Below are 22,445 nucleotides of genomic sequence, written 5' to 3'. Positions count from 1 at the left end.
TAACCTCCTTGAATCAGGGTTAGTTTTTCATTCTATTTTAAAAGTTAGCCCTCATGGCAGCGGTGGCGGTGGCTGGTTGGGTGCAGCGCTATAGCAACTGAGTTGCCGCTAGCCTGGCAGCTGAGCGTTGAGCTCCAGCCTGGCCTCTGCATGCCCCTGGAGCTCCACACCCCTGATGCTGCCCCGGCACTGAGCCCGCCCTGGCCGGGACAATGGTGGAGTATTTCCTGGGCCAGAGCATGCTCTGGAGTTCCTGGGACCAAGTGTTTGCTGCCTTCTGGCAGCGGTACCCAAATCCCTGTAGCAAACATGTCTTGATGGAAGACATAGTGCACCGAGAGGTGACCTCTGACCAGAAGCTCCTGACCAAGACGAACAGGATGCCCCACTGGGCTGAGCGACTGTTTCCTGCCAGTGTTGCTCATTCAGTGTACTTCCTGGAAGATTCTATTGTGGACCCAGGAAACCAGACCAGGGCCACCTTCACCTGGGATATCAACCACACCCAGCTGATGGTGGTGGAGGAATGATGTGTTTACTGTGTGAAATCTGATAACAGCAGCTGGGCTGAAATCTGCCAGAAAACCTGGGTCTCCTCTAGCTTATTTGGCATCTCCAGAGCCGTCTAAGAATTTGGTCTTGCATGGTTCAAAAGTAACATGACCATGACTATGAAGGGTTTTGAATACATCTTGGCCAAGCTGCAAGGTGAGGCCCCTCCCAAAACCCTTGTTGAAACAGCCAAGGAAGCCAAGGAGAAGGCCAAGGAGGTGGCAGTGGCAGCTACAGAGAAGGCCAAGGACCTTGCCGGCAAGGCGGCCAACAAGAAGCAGCAGCAGTAGCAGCAGATCATGTAGCCAGCCCAGGCCCTGAGGCAGCAGCCTAGCAGACTGCTGGCTCCAGTCCCTGTGCCCCCTCCTCCTATACTTTATCATTAAAAGCCAGCTTCCAGTCCTATCAACTGTCTGGATGGTGGGCTGGGGGTAGGTGCCCTTTTTGGCATCTCCAGCACAGCTGGTCTGTTACCCATGTCTGAGCTGGGCCTCCTTACTCCTGCATCAGGTGGCTGAGGACAGAGGCCCAGTGACTTGCCCAGGGTGACTGCATCCAGGTGAAATGGTTGTAAATGCTAGACTGTAAGCTCCGTGAGGGCAGGGACTGTTGTTTTATCCTTTGATGTGTCCCAAGTATATGAAACAAAATCTTGCATGTAATAGGCACCCAGTAAATACTTACTGAAATAATTTTTATTTTTTTTAAATTTTTTATCATTCAGTGAAGTTGTCTTTTTTGGTGTGCATTTTTATGAGTTGTTACACACACAGAGTCACAAAAGTACCACCACAATGAAGATACAGAATAGTGTTCCCTCTCCCCTGAAAGCTCCCTTGTGCTGTTCCATTTGAGTTAAACCCTCTACTCACTTCTAACCTCTATTCGCTGTGTAAATAACTGATCAGTTTTCTATCACTGTAGTTTTTTTTTCAGAATGTCATATTCATGGAATCATACAGTTGTTGTTGTTGTTCAGTCACTCAGTCATCTCAGACTCTCTGTGACCCCACAGACTGTAGCACGCCAGGCTTCCCTATCCTTTACTATCTCCCGGAGCTTGCTCATACTCATTTCCATTGAGTTGGTGATGCCATCCAACCATCTCATCCTCTGTCGTCCCCTTCTTCTCCTGCCTTCAATCTTTCCCAGCAATAGGGGCTTTTCTAATGATTTGGCTATTCACATCAGTTGGCCAAAATATTGGAACTTCAGCTTTAGCATCAGACCTTCCAGTGAATATTCAGGTTTGATTTCCTTTAGGGTTGACTGGTTTGATCTCCTTGCTGTCCAAGGGACTCTGAAGAGTCTTCTCCACATGACAGTTCAAAACCATCAATTCTTTGGCACTGAGCCTTCTTTATGGTTCAGCTCTCACATCCATACATGATTACTGGAAAAACCATAGCATTGACTATTTAAACCTTTGTCAGCAAAGTAATGTCTCTGCTCCTTTATATGCTGTCTAGGTTTGTCATAGATTTTCTTCCAAGGAGAAAGTGTCTTTTAATTTCATGGTTGCAGTCACCATCTGCAGTAGTTTTGGAGCACAAGAAAATGAAGTCTCTCACTGTTTGCATTATTTCCCCATCTATTTGCCATGAAGTGATGGGACCAGATGCCATGATTTTAGTTTTCTGAATGTTGAGCTTTAAGCCAACTTTTTCACTCTCCTCTTTCATTTTCATCAAGAGGCTCTTTAGTCTGCTTCGCTTTCTGCCATAAGGGTGGTGTCATCTGCATATCTGAGGTTATTGATATTTCTCCCAGCAATCTTGATTCCAGCTTGTGCTTTATGCAGCCCAACATTTGGCAAGATGTACTCTGCACAGAAATTAAATAAGCAGGATGACAATATACATCCTTGATGTACTCCTTTCTCACTTTGGAACCAGTCCATTTCTCCATGTATGGTTCTAACTGTTGCTTCTTGAACTGCATACAGTTTTCTGAGGAGGGACTAAGGTGGTCTGGTATTCTCATCTCTTTAAGAATTTTCCACAGTTTGGAACATACATACAGTATGTAACCTTTTTAAGACTAGCTTCTTTCACTTTGGCAGTTCTCTGGAGATTTATCCATGTTGTGATATGTTCATTCTTTATTATTGCCAAGTAGTAGTCCATTATATGGATTTGCCAGTTTGTTTATCCATTGACTTGTTAATGGTCATTTGGATTGCTTCTAGTTTTGGGCGGTTATGAACAGAATCTCAAGAAATATTCTGTGGAGAGTTTAGTGTGAATACCAATTTTCTTTAGAGTAAATACCCAGGGGTGGGATTACCTTATCATTATGATAAACTTTGTGGTTAATTTTGTAACAAATGGCCAAATCATTTGCCAGTATATGTGATTTTTGCATCCCCATGAACAGTATATGAGAGGTGTAGTTTCTTGCATTCTCATCAACTCTTGGTATTGTTGTTTTTTTATTTATGTGTTATAATAGGTATGTGGTGGTATCTTGTCATTGTTTCAATTTGCATCTCCCTAATGGCTAATGATGTCTAACATCTGTCTATTTTTTTCCATTTGTATATGGTCAGGTTCTTTGTATGTTTTAAAATTGGATTATTTGTTTTCTTACTGTTGAACTTTGAGAGTTCTTTATACATTATGAACATGTCTTGTTGGCTGTGTGATTTGCATACATCTTCATGTTTGTAGCTTTTGTTTCTTTTTTTTAAATTAATTAATTTTAATTGGAGGCTACTTGCTTTACAGTATTGTAGTGGTTTCTGCCATATATTGACATGAATCAGCCATGGGTGTACGTGTGTCCCCCATCCTGAACCCCCTCCCACCTCCCTCCCCATCCCATCCCTCAGGGTCATCCCAGTGCACTGGCCCTGAGCGCCCTGTCTCATGCATTGAACCTGGACTGGCAATCTATTTTACATATGGTAATATACATGTTTCAATGCTATTCTCTCAAATCATTCCACCCTCGCCTTCTCCCACAGAGTCCAAAAGTCTCTTCTTTACATCTGTGTCTCTTTTGCTGTCTTGCATATAGGGTCATCATTACCATCTTTCTAAATTTCATATATATGCGTTAATATACTATATTGGTATTTTTCTTTCTGGCTTACTTCACTCTGTATAGTAGGCTTCAGTTTCATCCACCTCATTAGAACTGATTCAAATGTATTCTTTTTAATGGCTGAGTAATATTCCATGGTGTATATGTACCACAGCTTTCTTATCCATTTGTCTGCTGATGCATATCTAGGCTGCTTTCATGTCCTGGCTATTATAAACAGTGCTGCGATGAACATTGGGGTACACGTGTTTCTTTCAATTTTGGTTTCCTCGGTGTATATGCCCAGCAGTGGTATTGCTGGGTCATATGGCAGTTCTATTTCCAGTTTTTTTAAGGAATCCCCACACTGTTCTCCATAGTGGCTGTACTAGTTTGCATTCCCAGCAACAGTGTAAGAGGGTTCCTTTTTCTCCATACCCTCTCCAGCATTTATTGTTTGTAGACTTTTTGATAGCAGCTGTTCTGACCAGCATGATGTGGTACCTCATTGGGTTGTGTGAGTCTTCCAACTTTGTTCTTTTTTCAAAATATTTTTGCTCCTTTTTTTTTTCCTTTCCACATAAATTTTAGAATCAATTTGTCAATACCTACTAAATTTCTAAAGATATTGCATTAAATTTATTTTGTAGAGGAGATTAACATCTAAATTGTACTGAGTCTTTGGATCTATGAGAGCACTATGTCTCTCCATTTATTTAGGTCTTTGTTGATTTTTTTTCATCAAAATTTTGTCATTTTCAGCATAAATATCCTGTACATATTTTATTGGATTTGTATTTAAAGTGTCTCATGTTCTGGAGGTGTTTTAATTGATGTTAATTTTTTGGGAGAGGGTGGAATTTCAGTTTCCAATTTTACATTGCTAATATATATAAATGTTGATTTTTGTGTATTGTCTTTTTGTTTTACAATATTAAACTTACAGATTAGTAGTAGGAAGTTTTTTTATGGTTATTTGTTTTCAGATTATTTGTCATTTTCTACTTAGGCAGCATGTTAGCAAATAAGGATCATTTAATTTCTTCTTTTCTAATTGATATGCATTTTGTTTATTTTTCTTATTGCACTAAGAATAGTGATACTAGAGGAAATGCATTTAGTCTCTCTCCATTAGGTACAATGTTAGCTATAGATTTTGTGGATGCCCTTTATCAAGTTGAAGAAATTGCTGAGTTTTTAAATCATGTATTAATATTGAATTTTGTCAAGTGCTTTTTCTGTACCCATTGATATAATAATGTGATTTTTCTTTTTTTAAACTCATTTAATATGTTGGATTGCATTGATTAATTTGAGAATATTGAAACAGAGTTGCATTCCTGGTATAAACCCCATTTGGTTATTTGGTATTAACTATTGCCTGATTCAATTTGCTGATACTTTGTGGATTTTTACATGAATCATGAGGGGTATTGGTCTGTAGTTTTACTTTCTTGTATTATTATCTGGTTTTGATATCAGGTTAATGTTGCCTCATAAAATGAGTTGGGAAGCATTACTTCCTCCTCTGTTTTCTGTAGAAAGGTTATGTAGATTGGCATTATTTCTTTAACTGTTTGTTAGAATTTGCCAGTGAAATCTTCTGGGCCTAGAGAAACCATTTTTGGACAAGTTTTAAAGCTATATAATCATTTTATTTAATTATATGACTGTCTGGATTTCTCTCTTCTTCTTGAGTGAGTTTTGACAGTTTGTGATTTTTGAGGAATTGGTTTATTTTATCCAAGATGACAAATTTAGGTACATAGAGTTGTTTGTAGTATAGCTTTGTTATACTTTCAACGTTTGTGAAAGTGTTAATTGGTCAGTTGTGTCTGAGTATTTGTGACCCCATGGACTGTAGTCCACCAGGCTTCCCTGTCCATGGAATTCTCCAGTAAAGAAAAGTGGAGTGGTTGCCATTCCCTTCTCCAGAGGATCGTCCTGATCCAGGGATTGATCCCAGGTCTCCTGCATTGCAGGCAGATTCTTTACTGTCTCAGCCACCAGGGAAGCCCATTAATATTTGTGAGACCTATAGTATTAGCCCCTCTTTTACTTTTGATATGAGTATTTATGTTCTTTGTTTTTCTTTTTTACTGTTAGTCTTGCTGGAAGTTTATCAGTTTTACTGATCTTTACAGTATCAACAAAAAACATGACCTAGGAATTAATCCAATGAAAGATGATCAAATATGCTAGAGAGAAACTGTAAATTTTGGAAAGGATATATATATATAGAGAGAGGAAGGCATAATATATTTATGGTTTTGAAGTCTCAGTTTTTTAAAGACAGGAATAGAAAGTGCCTTTCATGGATAAAGAGTGGTCATTCTTTATTGCCTGTATCTAGGGTGGTCCTAATTTCAAGAGGAGCCCCCCTGCACCCTAGGGAGAGCTGCACTTTGATCCATTGCCTGGTCATCCTGGGATTATTTTTATGAGCTCTGAATTGTATTGTCTCCAAACTGTGCCCTTGATTCTTAGGTACCTTTGGCTAGTCCTTTTGGACCTTTGTTTCTTAATTTATAAGAAAGCTATATTCAAATGTCAAAGTTATCTTCCAAGACAAAATGTCATAGAATCTTAAGACTCTCTTTTAATGGAATCTAAGTCATAATGGAATCCAGCAAAGAAAGAATGCAGAACACTGAACCCAGCATTTCATCTGAGAGCTTTTCAGGAAAAGCTGTCCTGTCTCTTTCCTGCTCAACCTCTTCTTTATCATACTTCTCCCTCTGCCTTTGCTCAGCTTTCGGTTCCCTCCCTTCCTTCTCTTCTGCCTCTTGTCCCTATGACTTCCCTGTCACTTCATCCTGTGCCTGCCTTAGTCACCCGTTACTTAGACCAACCTGGTCCTATTCCTACCTCATGCCCAGACCATCTCCCTCCTCTTACCAGGTTTTCCCCTTCCCACCTCCCTGTCTGCATCACCTCTACCCAAGAGAAACATTAGCTACTGGAAACCAGCAGTAATGTCCACAAATACTCATAGCAACATTTAATATAGTAGTAATAAACTGGAGGTTACCCAAATCCTCATCAACAGGAGAATGGGTAAATTGTGATACATTGACATGATGGAATATTATAAAGCTTTGAAAGTCAATGAGCTACAGTGTCCAATAGCCTGGATAAATCTTAATAGCATAAGTTGGAGTAAAAGATGCAAGTTCCCAAGGTACTCTATCATTCCCCTTTTTATAATGTACACATCCAAGCAAAATCAAATATCATATAGCTTAGGTGAATTACACACAAACACAAACATACATGAGATAAAATTAAAGAAAAAACAAAACTTGGTAAACATAATCATAAAATTTAGGTTGGTGGTTATCTCTGAGGGTGAGATAGGAGAATGGGATGGGGAAGAGCAGCTTAGTGTAGGCTGTTAGTAATGTTCTGGTTCCTAAATTGGTTTAATGGGATCATCAGCTTATAATATTATTAAAATAATTAATAAGTAAATAATAGAGTACCATGCGTGAACCAAACATGAGAGAGTGTTGTGATTGATGACCCGTTTTTGTGCATCTGATATAATCCAAACAAATGAACCCCAAACTAGTGGGATCAAGCAGTAAGTACATTTTTGTAGAATATTTCCACTAGGTTGTTGGCTGGTGGAAAAAAAATGTAGAATTAACTATTCTCCACATATTTTACTTGAGCTTTGAAAAAAAATCAATGGAAGGATACTAAAAAATAGTAACTACTAAAAAAAGAAGAAGCCACGAAAAAAAGTAGTAACTACAGAGAAATGAAGTTAAAGTGTACACTGCTATCTGATTGGATAGTGGCTAAAATGCACATGATAACAGGTAGGCAATGTAAATGCTTTGAGAACCCTACAGGACCACCCTTTGTAAAGGAATGACTGGCTGTGTAAATGGGATGGTGTATTAAGTACTTAAGTGCCCATAGCTACTCTGGCTCAGGGAAGGAGAAACCGTGGAATTCCAACTTATTGAGTATATATTTTAAAAATTCTCTTGTTTCTCTGAAAAGTCTTTTTCTGCTATGTAGGCAGGCACTAAAAAGTTAACCCAAATATTTCATTTGGGATGGAAACACAGCTGAGTTCCAGCTTTTTGCTTGAGAATGTAACTTCAACATGTTTATGAAAGCCAAATGGTACGACCATATATTCATGGAGGATTGTTTGAAAGATACACAGTTCTTCAGGATCAGTCCTAGAATATCCGGAGGTCCATCAGCATCAGCTGAAAACTTAGGGAAAAAATGGAGACTCTCAGGACCCAATCCAGACCTACAGTATCAGAATCTGCATTTTAACAGGAATTCCTGGGTGCTTTATATGCACATTAAAGTTTGAAAAGCAGTAGTTTAGAGCAGATAGCCTTATCTGAAGCTCAACAGGAGCTGGTCTTCAGGAAGTCTGTTTACTCACTGAAATTTTATGCCAAATTTTGAGTTTCTCTGAATAAATATTTTTCTGGGCTTTGCTGTATGTTTTACTCCTGGATCAGGCCAGATCGTTGGAAAGCTGTGCACTCAGTTCCCAAGCTTTGGCTAATTGCTTCACACAGCATGCTTTAGTTTTCTCTCTCATTTATTTGCACTGAAGACCACTGAAAAGCAGCTGTTGAAATTCATTGCATTTACTGCTGGATACTACTGAGAATATTATACACTACAGAAGTGATTCCAAGGCCTGATTGCACAAAAGAATCATCTGAGACGTTTGTAAACTACTGATCTTAAGTACTGCCTGGGAATATGTATTGTTAACAGTTACTCATGGTGATTTTGATGTAACAAGTCCATGGAATAGTGGTTTGGGAAGATTTACTACACTATCTAGTGTCTCTTTATTAAAATATGCTGTTTTTTTTCCCTGTCTTTAGTAGCAGGGAAAGCCTTTATGTCTTCTGGGTAACTGATATGCAGTTGTCTTATGGATAATATGTTTATAACAACATGTATCCCCCATTAACTTATGAAATCCACATTTGTGCCCTACTTTTGACAATTATAAAACCTTCTGTTATACATTTTGGTGTTTGTAAAGGTTTTGTGTTACCACCACCTTCATTTTACTTTGTTTCCGAGCTGAGCTGATATAATTGCTGTTAAAGATGAGAAACTTGATGCTTTTGTTAATTTTGTTTTGTTAGTCTTCTGTGGGAGAAATTACATATTAGGCTGTTGGAAGTAGTAAAAGAAATCACAGATTTTTGTTACTACTGTGCAGATTCCTGGGTGTTAGGAGTCCTCAGATATGAACCACTGCCTTAAAACCACTACCTGCATGTCCTTACCACCAACAACACAGCCATAAACTTCTACGAGAACAGAGACTTCAAGCAGCATCACTATCTCCCTTACTACTACTCCATCCGCGGGATCCTCAAAGATGGCTTTACCTACGTCCTCTACATCAACGGCGGCCACCCTCCCTGGACCATCCTGGACTACATCCAGCACCTGGGCTCTGCACTAGCGAACCTCAGCCCCTGCTCCATCCCACACAGGATCTACCGCCAGGCCCAGAGCCTGCTCTGCAGCTTCCTGCCATGGTCAAGCATCTCCCCCAAGGGCGGCATCGAGTACAGCCGGACCATGTGACACCAGCCAGGCAGCCTCCGCCGGGCCCCTCGCCCCAGCATCTGGCGGACGCCGCCTTCCTGGCCATCTGACTGTGGCTGTCCTCTGCAGAGGAACTGGCGGCCACCTGCTGGGCCTGTTGGCCCGCCCCAGCTGCAGGCCGGTGCTACGCGGGTTCGGGAGCAGAGCAACGTGGGGCATGCCCTGTCTCCCCAGGTACCCGGAGCAGGGGGTGCGGGAAGCGGAGCAGAGCCTAGGGGGTGACAGGGAAGTGGGGGGCCCCCCGCGCTGTCAGCAGAGAACAGGCGGCCCCAGGTGGGCATGTGCCACACAGGTCGTGGGTGACAAAGCCCAGCACCAGGGGGGTCCCTGACCACCTCTTGGAAACTTTTGAAGGAAAAACAGAGTCCTTGAACCCTGGCCAGAGCGTCGTCTTTTTACGTCCTAAACTCCTTTTTAAAAAAATAACATACTTACATGGTTCAAAAAAAAAAGATATTCTAAATTCAGGAGATATGCTACATTTTAAAATCGAACAGTTGGGCTAGGCATTAGGAGATTTCTATTTTAGGTATAATTGTGCCAGTAATGAATTCTATGACATTGTTCAAGACAAACATATTTTTTGTTGGCCTCTATTCTCTCATCTTCAAAATGGGCACAGCAAGTCCCTTTCACCTTATAGGATTAGATGATAATCACATGATGAACAGCAACTGAGGACATACTTTGTGCTAGACACTTTTCATAGACATATACGTATTACTTCATTTAATTCTGGAAAGAACCCAATGAGGTAAATAGTGTTTTTGCCCAGTTTACAAATGATGAAATTAAGCTAAGTGAGGTTCCATAATTTAAGATTATACATCTGAAGTGAAACTTGATCTTTTTTACTTCAGAGCCTAAATTTGTAATTTAGTCTATATGATTTAGTATGGATCATCGTATTGCAGGAGGAAACTCTGCATCTTATGGCTTAAAATCACAGAAGTTCTTTCCTTGTTTTTGCTACATAGTTTTGGTTGCATGTCGTCGTCATCATTGTAGGACCCAGGTTGACAGAATCTATCTGTCATCTCTAGGATTGTTGATCATCTCAGCAGAGGGAAAGAGTGTATAATGTAGTATGCACTGGCTCTTAAAGCGTGCACCCAGAAGTGAAGCATACCGTTTTTACTTGTGCATTGTTAACCAAAACTAGTTAGATGGCTGTGTGTGTAAGGAAAGCAATCCGGTTATGTGCTGGAAAGGTGGAAAAGAAGAGAAATGTAAACATTTGGTGAGCAACAGTAATGCCACCACATTTTTCAAATGTATTTATTGATATAAAACTATTAGTATTATGACTTTGAATACTGTTCTTACCTAAGAAGCAATGAGGTGGGTTCGTGTTTACATTGTTTGAAACAAACTCTTCAATAAGTGACAGTATAAAGCCTGCTTATATACTATAATTAAAAATAATAAATGAATGAATAAGTTAGAATCTGAGCTATTTAAGCTGGGGTTATTTTTATGTAGCTTTCTTCTTACAGAATGGTATGATTTTTACCTTCCCAAAATATATTAGAAGAAAAAAATAACAGTAGAAGGAATGAAAGCACAATAAGTGGGTTATACATTAATTGGCATGAATGCCATGAACATTTAAAGAGGTTTACTATGCCTTTTGGGCCTGGTTAATTTGAGAGAAATTTGATGCATGTGATTGTCACAATGCCTAACATAACCATTTATAATTTTCAAAGTGCTCCTGCAAAATTAAATGAACTAATACATGTGAAAGAACTTTCTGTAAACTGTGGTTACTTTTGGCAAAAGTAACATTATCACATGATCTCATTTGATCCTTAAAATTACCTTGTGCTGTTTGTTATTGTTCTTTCCATTGTCTTTATCTTTTAAGCTGAGGAAACTCAGAAGTATTAAACTACTCTTCATGACTATATGGTTATAAACAGAGCACTTGGGACTAGAACTTCCTGTCTGTAACTCCTAGGTCAGAGTGCTGCCTCCCCAGCCAAATTCTTGGATGCAACTTAAATGCAGCCTAGAGAAATTGAAAATGACCCATTTGAAAGAGGCAAAGATAATTCTCAATTTTCAAAGACATAGCTGGAAGTGTGCATGCAAACATATTGAGGGAACAGAATCCACTACCTTCTGATAAGGAACTCCTGAAAGGAGAGAATCATTCAAAGGCCTAACATTCATAGTGAGAAAATGGTCTTTCCAAGGGCCCAATTAGATGCTTGGTAGCCTGAAGTATTTTTCAGAATGTCATAGCTCAAGGAAGCTGAGGAAATGTAGTTATGCCTGCCTTGAAGAATTGTGCAAAGTAGGTTAGCTGCATCGCTTCCATTTTTGTGAAAGAGAATGCTTTTCTAATTTTAGAATCTTTCAAGAGGTGGTTAGGCTTTGTGTGAGGGGAAGCTTTTCTCAGTGCTCATTTCCAGAGGTGCCTGTGAAATCATTTTATATCCTGTTTGGAAAAGGAAGACAATGTGGTGGAAATGAAAAATGAGTTTGCGTAAAAAGTTATCTGCCCCAGAAGAGACGGCGGAAATAAGGCTCCGCAGCCATACTTATTACTTTTCCCTCTAAGTTATAGAGATGTGTGTTATCAGTTCATTGCAGGTATTGGCTTCTTTAACTGTAATGTGTCTCCTGATGTTAAACAGTAGCAACTATGTATTTAGAAGATCATTCAAGAAGGGACAAAGACTTTTTTTTTAAGCTCTTAGAGAGTGTTAGGTTTTCCCCAGCTTCTTAATATCTCCACTGTAATTTATTTTATAAGTTCCAATTTTCAGATTGTTAAAATGTAGCTTATAAATGACTGTTTACTTCATAACTGACTATTCATCTGGTAAAACAGCGAATATTCGAAATGCAAATATCCCCCCAAAAGAAAAGAAGGATTTACACCAAGGGCTGGGGGCTCTTCATGGGTTGGCAATTGTGTATAGCTTTAAGTAGCTGAGGTTGAATTAAGTCCCGAAAAGTCATTTTTCAAATTTTGTTTTAAACAAAGAAATTACATGTATTGTTATTATTTTTTGACCTTTCATTTTTTTCCTTTCAGTTTTGAGATGTGATTAACATATAGCACTGTATAAGTTTTAAGGTGCACAGCATAATGGTTTGACTTACATCATAAAATGATTATCACAATATATTTAGTGAACATCCATCATTTCATTTAGATACAAAATTAAAGAAAAAAATCTTCCTTGTGATGAGAACTCTTAGGATTTACTCTGTTAACTTTCATATATAACATACAGCAGTGTTAATTATGTTTGTCGTGTTGTACATTATATCTCTAGTACTTATTTTTCTTATAACTGGAAGTTTGTACCTTTTGGCTACCTTCATTCCCCCTACCTCCCCAACCCCTAGGAACAATTTTCCATGTTTGTTTATTTTTGAAGTATAACACCTACAACATTGTTAGTTTCTGTTATACAACATATAATTTGATATTTCTGTACATTTTAAAATGATCACCAGTATAAGTCTAGTTACATTATGACAGCATACAAAGATATTACATAGTTACAGTATTTCTCACACTGTACATTTCATACCCATGACTCATTTATTTGTAACTGTAAATTTGTACCTCTTAATCTCCCTTACCTATTTCTTTCTTCCTGACAGCTCACTGCTCTGGCAATCACTTGTTTGTTCTCTGTATCTATAACTCTGTTTCTGTTTTGTTATATGTATTAATTTGCTTTGTTTTGATTTTTAAGATTCCACCTAAATGTGAAATCATACAGTATTTGTCTTCCTCTGTCTGACTTATTTCACTTAGCATAATACCTGTTATATACCTCCATGTTGTTACAAATAACAAGATTTCATCCTTTAAGAAATGTGGCTGTCACATTCCACTATGTGTATGTGAGTGTGTGTGTGTGTGTGTGTATGCACACTGTGTCTTTGTCCACTCACACATTGATGGGCACTTAGGTTGCTTTCATATCTTGGCTCTTGGAAATAATGCTGCTGTGAACATCAGTTCAGTTCAGTCGCTCAGTTGTGTCTGACTCTTTGCGACCCCATTAATCGCAGCACGCCAGGCCTCCCTGTCCATCACCAACTCCTGGAGTTTACCCAAACCCATTTTCATTGAGTCGGTGATGCCATCCAAACATCTCATCCTCTGTCATCCCTTTCTCCTCCTGCCCCCAGTCCCTCCCAGCATCAGGGTCTTTTCCAGTGAGTCAACTCTTCGCATGAGGTGGCCAAAGTACTGGAGTTTCAGCTTCAGCATCAGTCCTTCCAATGAACACCCAGGACTGATCTCCTTTAGGATGGACTGGTTGGATCTCCTTGCAGTCCAAGGGACTGTTGTGAACATAGGGGTGCATATATATCTTTTTTAATTAGTGTTTTCATTTTCTTTGGATAAATAACCAGAAGTGTAATTGCTGGATCATATAGTAGAGTTCTTTTTAATCTTTTGAGAACTCTCTATATTGCTTTCCATAGTGGCTGTGGCAATTTCTATTCCCACCAACCGTGCACTAGGATTCCCTTTTCTCCACATCCTTGTCAACATTTATTATTTGTTGTCTTTTTTTAAAGAAGATGACTAAGAGTTGTTTTTATTTATTTTTTGTTATTTAAGCTTTCTATTTTGTATTGGGGTATAGCCAATTAACAATGTTGTGATAGTTTCACAGGTGAACAGTGAAGGGACTCAGCCATACACATACATGTATCCATTCTCCTTCAAACCCCCCTCCCATCCAGGCTGCCATGTAACACTGAGTAGAGTTCCGTGTGATGTCTTTTTAATAGCCCATTCTGACAGATGGTGAGGTCATTTCTCATTTTGGTTTTGATTTGCATTTCCCTGATGATTAGTGAAGTTGAGCCTCTTTTCCTGTTCCTACTGGCCATTTGTATGTCTCCTTTGGAAAAGTATCTATTAAGATCCTGTGCCCATTTTAAAATGAGATTTTTTTTTTCTGTTGAGTTGTATGAATCCTTTAGTATTTTGGATATTAACCTCTTGTTGGATGTATCATTTTCAAATATCTTCTGTTTGCTACTTACTGAGCAGAGATTTATTAATATGTCTTTTGTTATCTGAACATTATTGACTGGAGACATTTCAATATTCATTTTCAAAACAAATTGTAAGCCACAGGCATTAGTTTCTGCAAAAATCCCCCAGTCAATAATGTATTTTCATTTTGCTGATAGTTTCCTTCACTGTGTGAAACCTTTTAAGCTTGATGCAGACTCATTTATTTGTTTGTTTTTTGTTTCCTTTGCCTGAGGAGACATGTTCAAAATTTTTACTAAGATTATTGTCAAAGAATATACTGTCTATGTTTTGTCTAAAAGTTTTATGGTGTCAGATCTTATATTTAAGTCTGTAATCCATTTTTAATTTATTTTTGTGAATGTTGTGAGAGAGTAGTCCAGTCTGATTATTTTGCATATGCCTGTCCCATTTTCCAAACACCATTTATTGAAGAAGTTGTGTTTTCCCCATGTGTATTCTTTCTATCTTTGGCATAGATTAATAACCCATGTAAGTGTGGATTCATTTCTGGGCTCTGTTTCCTGTTCCATTGTTCTATGCATTCGTTTTTGTGCCAGTCTCAAACTGTTTTGATTACTATAGCTTTGTAATATAGTTTGGAATCAGGGAGCATGATGACTCCAGTTTTGTTCTTCTTTTTTAAGGTTGTTTGGCTATTCAAGGTCTTTTGTGTTTCCATCCAAATTTCTGAATTCTTTCTTCTAGCTCTGTGAAAAATGTCATGGGTATTTTGATAGGGCTTGCATTGAATCTGTAGTTGCATAGGATAGTATGGTCATTTTAACAATATTAAATCTTCTGACTCAAGAACATGGTATAATTTTTTCATTTTTGTCACCTTTAATTTCTTTTTTCATTGTTTTAGTTTTCCTAGTACAGGTCTTTTATTTTCTTAGATTTACTCCCAGGTATTTTATTTTTGATGAGGTTTTAAATACAGTTGTTTTGTTAATTTCACTTTCTGGTAGTTCCTTATTAGTGAATAGAAGCACAACATATTTCTGTATATGTATTTTGTATCCTGCAGCTTTATTGAATTCATTGACCATTTCTGGTACTTTTTGTGTGAGTCTTTGGGATTTTCTATGGATAGCATCATGTCATTGGCAAGCAGTGACAGTTTTACTTCCTTTCCACTTTGAATTCCTTTTATTTCTTCTCTCACTGCTGTGGCTAGGACTTCTAATACTTTGTAGAATTAAAATGATGAGGGTGGGCAGATGTCCACAAGGATGTCTTGTTCCTTATCTTAGAGGAAATGATTTTAGCTTTTAACTATTGACTATGATGCTAGCTGTGGATTTATCATATATGGCCTTTATTATGTTCATGGATGCTCCTTGTATACCCACTTTTTTAAGAGTTTTTTTTTTTTTTAAATAAATGTGTATTGATTTTTTTCAATAGCTTTTTTTGCATCTATGTTCATCAGTGATACTGGCATGTAGTTTTCTTTTTTTTGTATCTTTGTCTGATTTTGATATTGAGGTGATGCTGGCCTCATAGAATGAATTCAGAAGCATTCTTTCCTCTCCAGTTTTTTGAATAGTTTGGAAAAGACTGGTGTTGGCTCTTCCTTAAATGTTTGGTAAAATTCACATGTTAAGCTGTCTGGTCCTGGACTTGTGACTGTGGGTATTTTTAAAAAATTAGTGATTCAGTTTCATTATTAGTAATTGGTTTGTTCATATTTTCTATTTTTCTTGATTTGGTCTTGGGAGATTTTCATTTCTCAGAAGTTTTCTGTTTCCGCTTGGTTGTCCATTTTATTGGCACATAATTGTTCATAGTACTCTCTTGTGAGTCTTTGTATTTCTGTGATGATGGTTGTAACTTCTACGTTTTCACTTTTGATTTTGTTGATTTGAGCTCTCTCATTTTTTTCTTGATGAATTTAGCTAAATGTTTGTCAACTGTGTTTTTCTTTTCAAAGAACCAGCTCTTAGTTTCATTGATCTTTTCTATTGTTGTTTTTTTGCCTCATTTATTTCATTTATTTTTACACTCATCTTTATGGTCTTTTTACAATCTGTGTTTAAGTTCTGTGTTGTCTGCTATAAGCATTGGCACCCCAGCTTTCTTTTCATTGTCATTTGTATGGAATACTTTTTTGTATCCTCTTTCTTGCAGTTTGTGTGTGTCATTAGATCTGCAGTGAGTGACTTATAAACAGACACAGATGGGTTTTGCTTTTGTGTCCATTCAACCACTCTGTGTCTGTTGATTGTCATTTGGTCCATCTACTTTTAAAGTAGTTATTGATAGGTTACTGCCTTTTTGATACTTATTGATACTTACTGCCATTTTAAAATCATTTTGGGTTGTTTTATAGCTTGTTTTTGTTCTTCTTTTGCTATTTTTCTTTGTGACTTAATGACAGTCTTTAGTGTTATGTTTGGATTCCTTTCCCTTTTTTGTGTGTATCTGTTAAAGATTTTTCGTTTGTTACTATGAGGTTTATATATAACAGTCTTTATATATAACAATCTTTATATAATCTGTTAATTTCTATATATGCATGATTACTTTAAGTTGTTAGTTTAAGTTGAAATGTAATTTATTTAACAACCATTCATTTTTACTTCTACCCCATTTAATGTTTTTGACATATTTTACATCCTTTTGTATTGCATATCCCTTAAGTACTCATTGAGCATATATATGACTTTACTACTTTTGTCTTTTAACCTTCTTATTGCTTTATAAATGGTTGATTTACTGTACTTACTGTATATTTGTCGTTACCACTGAGATTTTTCCTTATGTGATTTTCATATTTCTAGTTGTGGCCTTTTCTTTTCAACTTAGAGAAGTTCCTTTAACATTTCTTATAAAGCTGGTTTTCTGATGTTGAACTCTTAACTTTGGCTTGTCTGTAAAACTTTTGATCTTTCCTTCCAAAATGAATGAAAGCCTTGCTGGGTAGAGTATTCTTGGCAGTAGGCTTTTTTCTCCTTTATGACTTTAAATATATTGTGCCACTTCCTTCTGGCCTGCAGTTTTTGCTAAAAAGTGAACTGATAACCTTATGGTAGTTCTCTTGTACAGAACTTGTTCTTTTTCCTTTGCTGCTTTTAATACTCTTTTTATCTTTCATTTTTGCTGTATCATTACAGTTGGTGTTGGTGTGGTCCTCTTTGGGTTGATCTTTTGTTTTTTTGGTTCTGGATGTCTGTTTCATTTCCCAGGTTAGGGAAGTTTTTCAGCTGTTATGTCTTCAAATACATTCTCTGCTCCTTTCTCTCTTCTCCTCCTGAGACCCCTATAATGTAAATGTTAATATACTTGATGTTGTCTCAGAGGTCTCTTAAACTGTCCTCTTATTTTTCTTTTTTTTCTGGTCAGTTTGAGTGATTGCCACTGTTCTGTCTTCCTGTTCACGGATCCATTCCTGTGTATCATCTAATCTACTGTTGATTCTTTCTATCTATATTTTATTTCAGTTATTTTGTTCTTCATATCTGTTCTGCTTTTCTTTATATTTTCTAACTCTTTAAAAAACTTCTAACTTCTCACTCTGTCTATACATTCTCCCAAGTTCTTTCAGCATCTTTATGATTATTACCTTAAACTATTTATCAGTTACATTGCTTATTTCCACTTAGTTGTTCTTCTGGGGTTTCATTTTATTTCGCTGTTTGGAACAAATTCCTCTATTGTCTCATTTTGCCTACCTCTGTGTTTTTATTTCTATGCATTTGGTAGCTTCATTATATTTCCCAATCTTGGGGAAGTGGCATTTTGTAGGAAACATCTTATGGGTCTCAGGTGAATACTCCCTTCTCGTCACTAGAGTCATATGCTCTTGGGATGCCCTTTATGTGGGCTGCATGGGTCTTTCTCTTGTGGTGGGCTGACTACTGTTGGTGTACTGGTAGATATAGTTGGATCCCAGTGTGGCTGGTTGCTAGGCTCTGCTTTGTGTGGAGGTTGCTGACCATTGGTGGGCCAAGTCAGGTCCTGGCATGAGTAGCCCCATAGCCAGGAGAATATCAGTCCTGGTGCTGGCCCACTGGTGGGCTGGGCCATGAGACAGAATCCTGGTTGGGTCCTAAGGCTACTGCTGGCTGGTGCAGAGTCGGGTGCTAGGGTGGCTGACTGTGGGTCTAGGGGTCCTGGAACTAGTGTCAGCCTGTTGATAGGTGGGACTTTGGTGTAGGGCGGATCCTGCAGCTGATTTTGGCATGCTAATGGGTGGGACTTGGGGCCTAGGGCATCCTGGGTTGGTGGTGGCCTGCTTGTTGGATCTTGACATGACTGGCTATGGGGTCATGGTGGTCCTGGAGCCAGTACCTGCCCACTAGTGGATGAATCTGGGTCCTGAGGCTAATGCCAGCCTACTAATAGGTGGAGCCCAGTCCTGGGATCACCTTCTGCAGGTCCCTGGGAGACCTAAAGTTGGTGTCAGCCTGCAGGTGGATGAGGCTGGAGCCCAGGGGTTTCTATGGCAGCTAGCCTGCTGGTGGGTGGGACTGTGCCCCAGCCTCACTAGCTGCTTGGCCTGGGGTGTTCTAAAGCTGATGCCGACTGGCTGGTGTGCAGGGCTGAGTCCCAGCACTGATAAGCTAGAGGAAATATTTCAAAATGGCCCTTGCCAGCACCAGTGTCCTTGTGGTAGGACAAGGTCCCCAAATCATTGCTGCCAATGTTTATGTCCCCAGGATGTGTCCCAGTTGCCATTTGTCTCTATAGGAGGTCCTCAAAGAGCAGCATGTGAGTCTGTTTTCCTTTCAAATTGCTGCTTCTGCCACGGGTCCCAGAGCATGTGAGATACTTGTGCACACCCTTCAAAGGTGGAGTCTCTATTTACCAAAGTCCTCTGGCTCTTATGAAAGTAAGCACCACTGGGTTTCAGAGCCTTCTGGGGGTTTGTCTTCATGGTGTAGGACCCCTGGGCTGGAGAGCCCAGTGTTGGGCTCAGGCCCCTCACTCCTTGGGTTGCAAGTTACAACCTGTGGGTCACCTACTCAGGGGTATAGTTCATGAATATATCACATCTTTTCTCCTCCTGCTTGTCTCGGTGTGGTTCCTTCTTTATATCTTTAGTTGTAGAAGACATTTTCTACTTGTCTTGTGGTCTTTCTCATCAATAGTTGCTTTGGATATCATTGTAATTTTTGTGTGTATGTGGGAAGAGGTGTGCCTAAGGTCTTCTTGCTCAACCATCTTGGCCACCTCATTCTATCAGATTTTTACCATGTGATTAAATTTCTACCAGTGTTAAAAAACAAACAGCACAATAACAAAACTTTCTTTCCATCCTCTTTTGTATTAGTTTCCTAGGGTTGTGGTAACAAAGTACCATAAACTGGGTAGCTTAAAACAATAGAAATTTCTGTTAGAGTTTTGGAGCCTAGGAGTCTGAAATCTTAATCTCATCAGAGCCATCACCTGAGACTCTGCAAAGAACCCTTCCTTGTGTCTTTCTAATTTCTGATGGTGGCTGTTGATCCTTGGTGTTCTTTGATTTGCAGCTGTATCACTGGATCTCTCTCTCTCTGTTTTCTCATGGCGTTCTCCCTGTTTGCCTTTATCTTCACATGTTTTTTTATTCCTCTTTAAGGATATCTATTATTGAATTAAGGGCCTACCTCACTCCAGTATGACTTTATCTTAAGTATAGTTGACACTTGAACAACATGGGTTTAAGGCATTGGGGTCCATTTATATATGATTCTTTTTCAAAACTAAATACTACAGTACTACACAATCTGCACTTGGTTGAATTCTTAGATGCGACACTGTGGATGCAGAGGAACTGTGAATATGAAGGGCTGACTGTAAGTGGTATATAGATCTTCAACTGCATGGAGGGTTAGTGCCCCTAATCTTTGTGCTGTTCAAGGTTCAACTGTAATTACACCTGCATTGACTTATTTCTAAATATGGTTACATTCTGAGGTGCTGGGGATTAGATTTATCTTTTGGGAGGACACAAGTCAACCTGTAACACCTTCTAACAATTGCCCTGTATCATTCTCCATGTCTTATTTCTACACATGTTGAATGAATTATCTGCACTCACTGCCTATACTTTTGCTTCTCATTCTACTTAAATAAGTGCTTATTATCAACACTCTTGTAAAGCTACTTTTACTAGACTCCTTGTACAATTTCTAGTAGAAACTTCTGTTTTTATCTTACTTTGCCCTCCTAGAAACATTTGACATTGTTGGTCAGTCCTGTGACTGAAAGAAATCTCTCCTTGCTTACTTCCCACTTCTAGAAACTCTTTCCTCTTGTTGCAGCCTCTTCTATTCATCTCTGAAATGTAGATGTTTTCAGAATTTTCTTCCAGGCCCCCTTCTCACTCCACCTAATTTCTCAATTGTAGCCATCTTGATGGCTTAAGTTACAAAATACATGTGTATGATTTTGAAATCTCGATCTTCAGCTCCCATCTCTTCCCTGAGGGTCATACCCATCTTAGGTGCCTCCCTAGTAGGTCAACTTTGATGTCTCACAGGCACTTCAAAGCTAAAATCATCTTCTTTACACAATGCCTGATATCTTTATTTTTTATATTTTAAATATTTCAATCCAACTGATTTTATTTTGTTCATCTTTATTGAAGTTGGAAATGTGTGTGAGCTCAGTTGTATCTGACTCTTTGGGACTCCATGGACTGTAGCCTGCCAGGCTCCTCTGTCCATGGGATTTCCCAGGCCTGAACACTGGAATGGGTTGCCATTCCCTCCTCCAGGGAATCTTCCTGACCCAGGGATTGAACCCATGTCTCCTGTGTTGCTTGCATTGGCAAGTGGATTCTTTACCACTGTGCCAGCTGGGAAACCCCCAACTGATTTTATTTTGATTTAAGGAATGGGGTAGGGCTGAAGCCTTTCTGACATTTCAAATTGTTAACCAGCTGACACCAACTTATTTATTGAATAATGTCTCTTCTTCTTACCAACTTGAAATGCCACTTTGATCTCAAACTATTTCTATATTTGGTTAGGTCTCTTTCTATTCTGTCTAATCTTGTTCAGTGATCTGTGTATCTATTCTTTATTATCAGCAATTTTAATTATTGAAATCCCATAACATATTTTAATAGACAATGACTGTTCTCATAAACGTTTGACCTGTCTTCCCTTTATTCTTTTGATTTTTCATTGTCAGTAGAAACTTCCTACGTGATTTTCATGAGTGCCACACAGTGCTTACTTTTTTTCTGCTAGCTGTTTTTCTAGGACTTTGATGGACACTGAACTGTGAATTCTAATGGGAATCTTGGGGGAAGAAAAGAATGGCTTCTACCAGAGCCTCGGTTCTTTCAATCTAATCAATTAGAAATGCTCTGTGGCTGCTACTCTGGATGGGATGGGAGTTTACAATGATCATATTCTCAAACAGCAACAACAGCTCTGTAATCCACCAAGCTGCAGCCCCACTTCTCACCTTCACAGATTTCTAAGAGCAGCAGAAACCCAATTTCACCCTTTGTTCCTACTGCTGCTGCTGCTAAGACACTTTAGTCGTGTCCGACTCTGTGACCCCATAGACGGCAGCCCACCAGGCTCCACCGTCCCTGGGATTCTCCAGGCAAGAGTACTGGAGTGGGTTGCCATTTCCTTCTCCAATGCATGAAAGTGAAAAGTGAAAGTGAAGTCGCTCAGTCGTGTCTGACTCTTCGCAACCCCATGGACTGCAGCCCACCAGGCTTCTCCATCCATGGGATTTTCCAGGAAAGAGTACTGGAGTGGGGTGCCATTGCCTTCTCCTTGTTCCTACTGAGGAGAGTACAAAGACTACTGTAATATAACCTGGAAGCCTTGGGAAACAGGTTGTGTATGTTGAGTGCCATCCTTTTAAAATTTCCTCCATAATTTACTTGCATGGCTGATAATCTTTTGGACTTTCTTGTATATTCTCTCTTTTTTTTAAAAGAGGAATCAACTAAACTAAAAATAATTAAAACATTTTAATGTATATTTAGAATATAGCACTTGCATTTTTTTTCTGCCACTAAAAAGCAAACTGATCTCTTTGGCCCCAGTCCTTGCACTCTCGAAGTCATCCTCTTCATTGCAGCCATTATGATTTGAGTCACTTATCTCTATCTCAAGCCTCGGTTTTTGGGCTCAGCTGCTGACATACCTAGGATTTCCCAGGTGGCTCAGTAGTAAAGAATCTGCCTGCAGTACAAGAGATGCGAATTTGATGCCTGGGTCAAGAAGGTCCCCTGGAGGAGGAAATGGTTAGGTATTCTTGTATCCAGTATTCTTGC

General features: G+C 38.9%; 1 long non-coding RNA gene and 1 pseudogene across 1 annotated transcript in view; both read left to right on the top strand.

The window, feature by feature from the left end:
• Positions 1-22,445, top strand: part of LOC136153487 (uncharacterized) — a 362,601-nt gene that overhangs the window by 13,534 nt on the left and 326,622 nt on the right. The window lies entirely within an intron of this gene.
• On the top strand, positions 213-1,035 carry LOC136154138 (PRELI domain-containing protein 1, mitochondrial pseudogene; annotated as a pseudogene).

Source organism: Muntiacus reevesi, chromosome X (assembly GCF_963930625.1).
Source record: "Muntiacus reevesi chromosome X, mMunRee1.1, whole genome shotgun sequence".
NCBI lineage: Eukaryota > Metazoa > Chordata > Mammalia > Artiodactyla > Cervidae > Muntiacus > Muntiacus reevesi.
The sequence above is the reverse complement of the archived record's forward strand: the minus strand, read 5'-3'. Positions and strand labels throughout refer to the sequence as shown.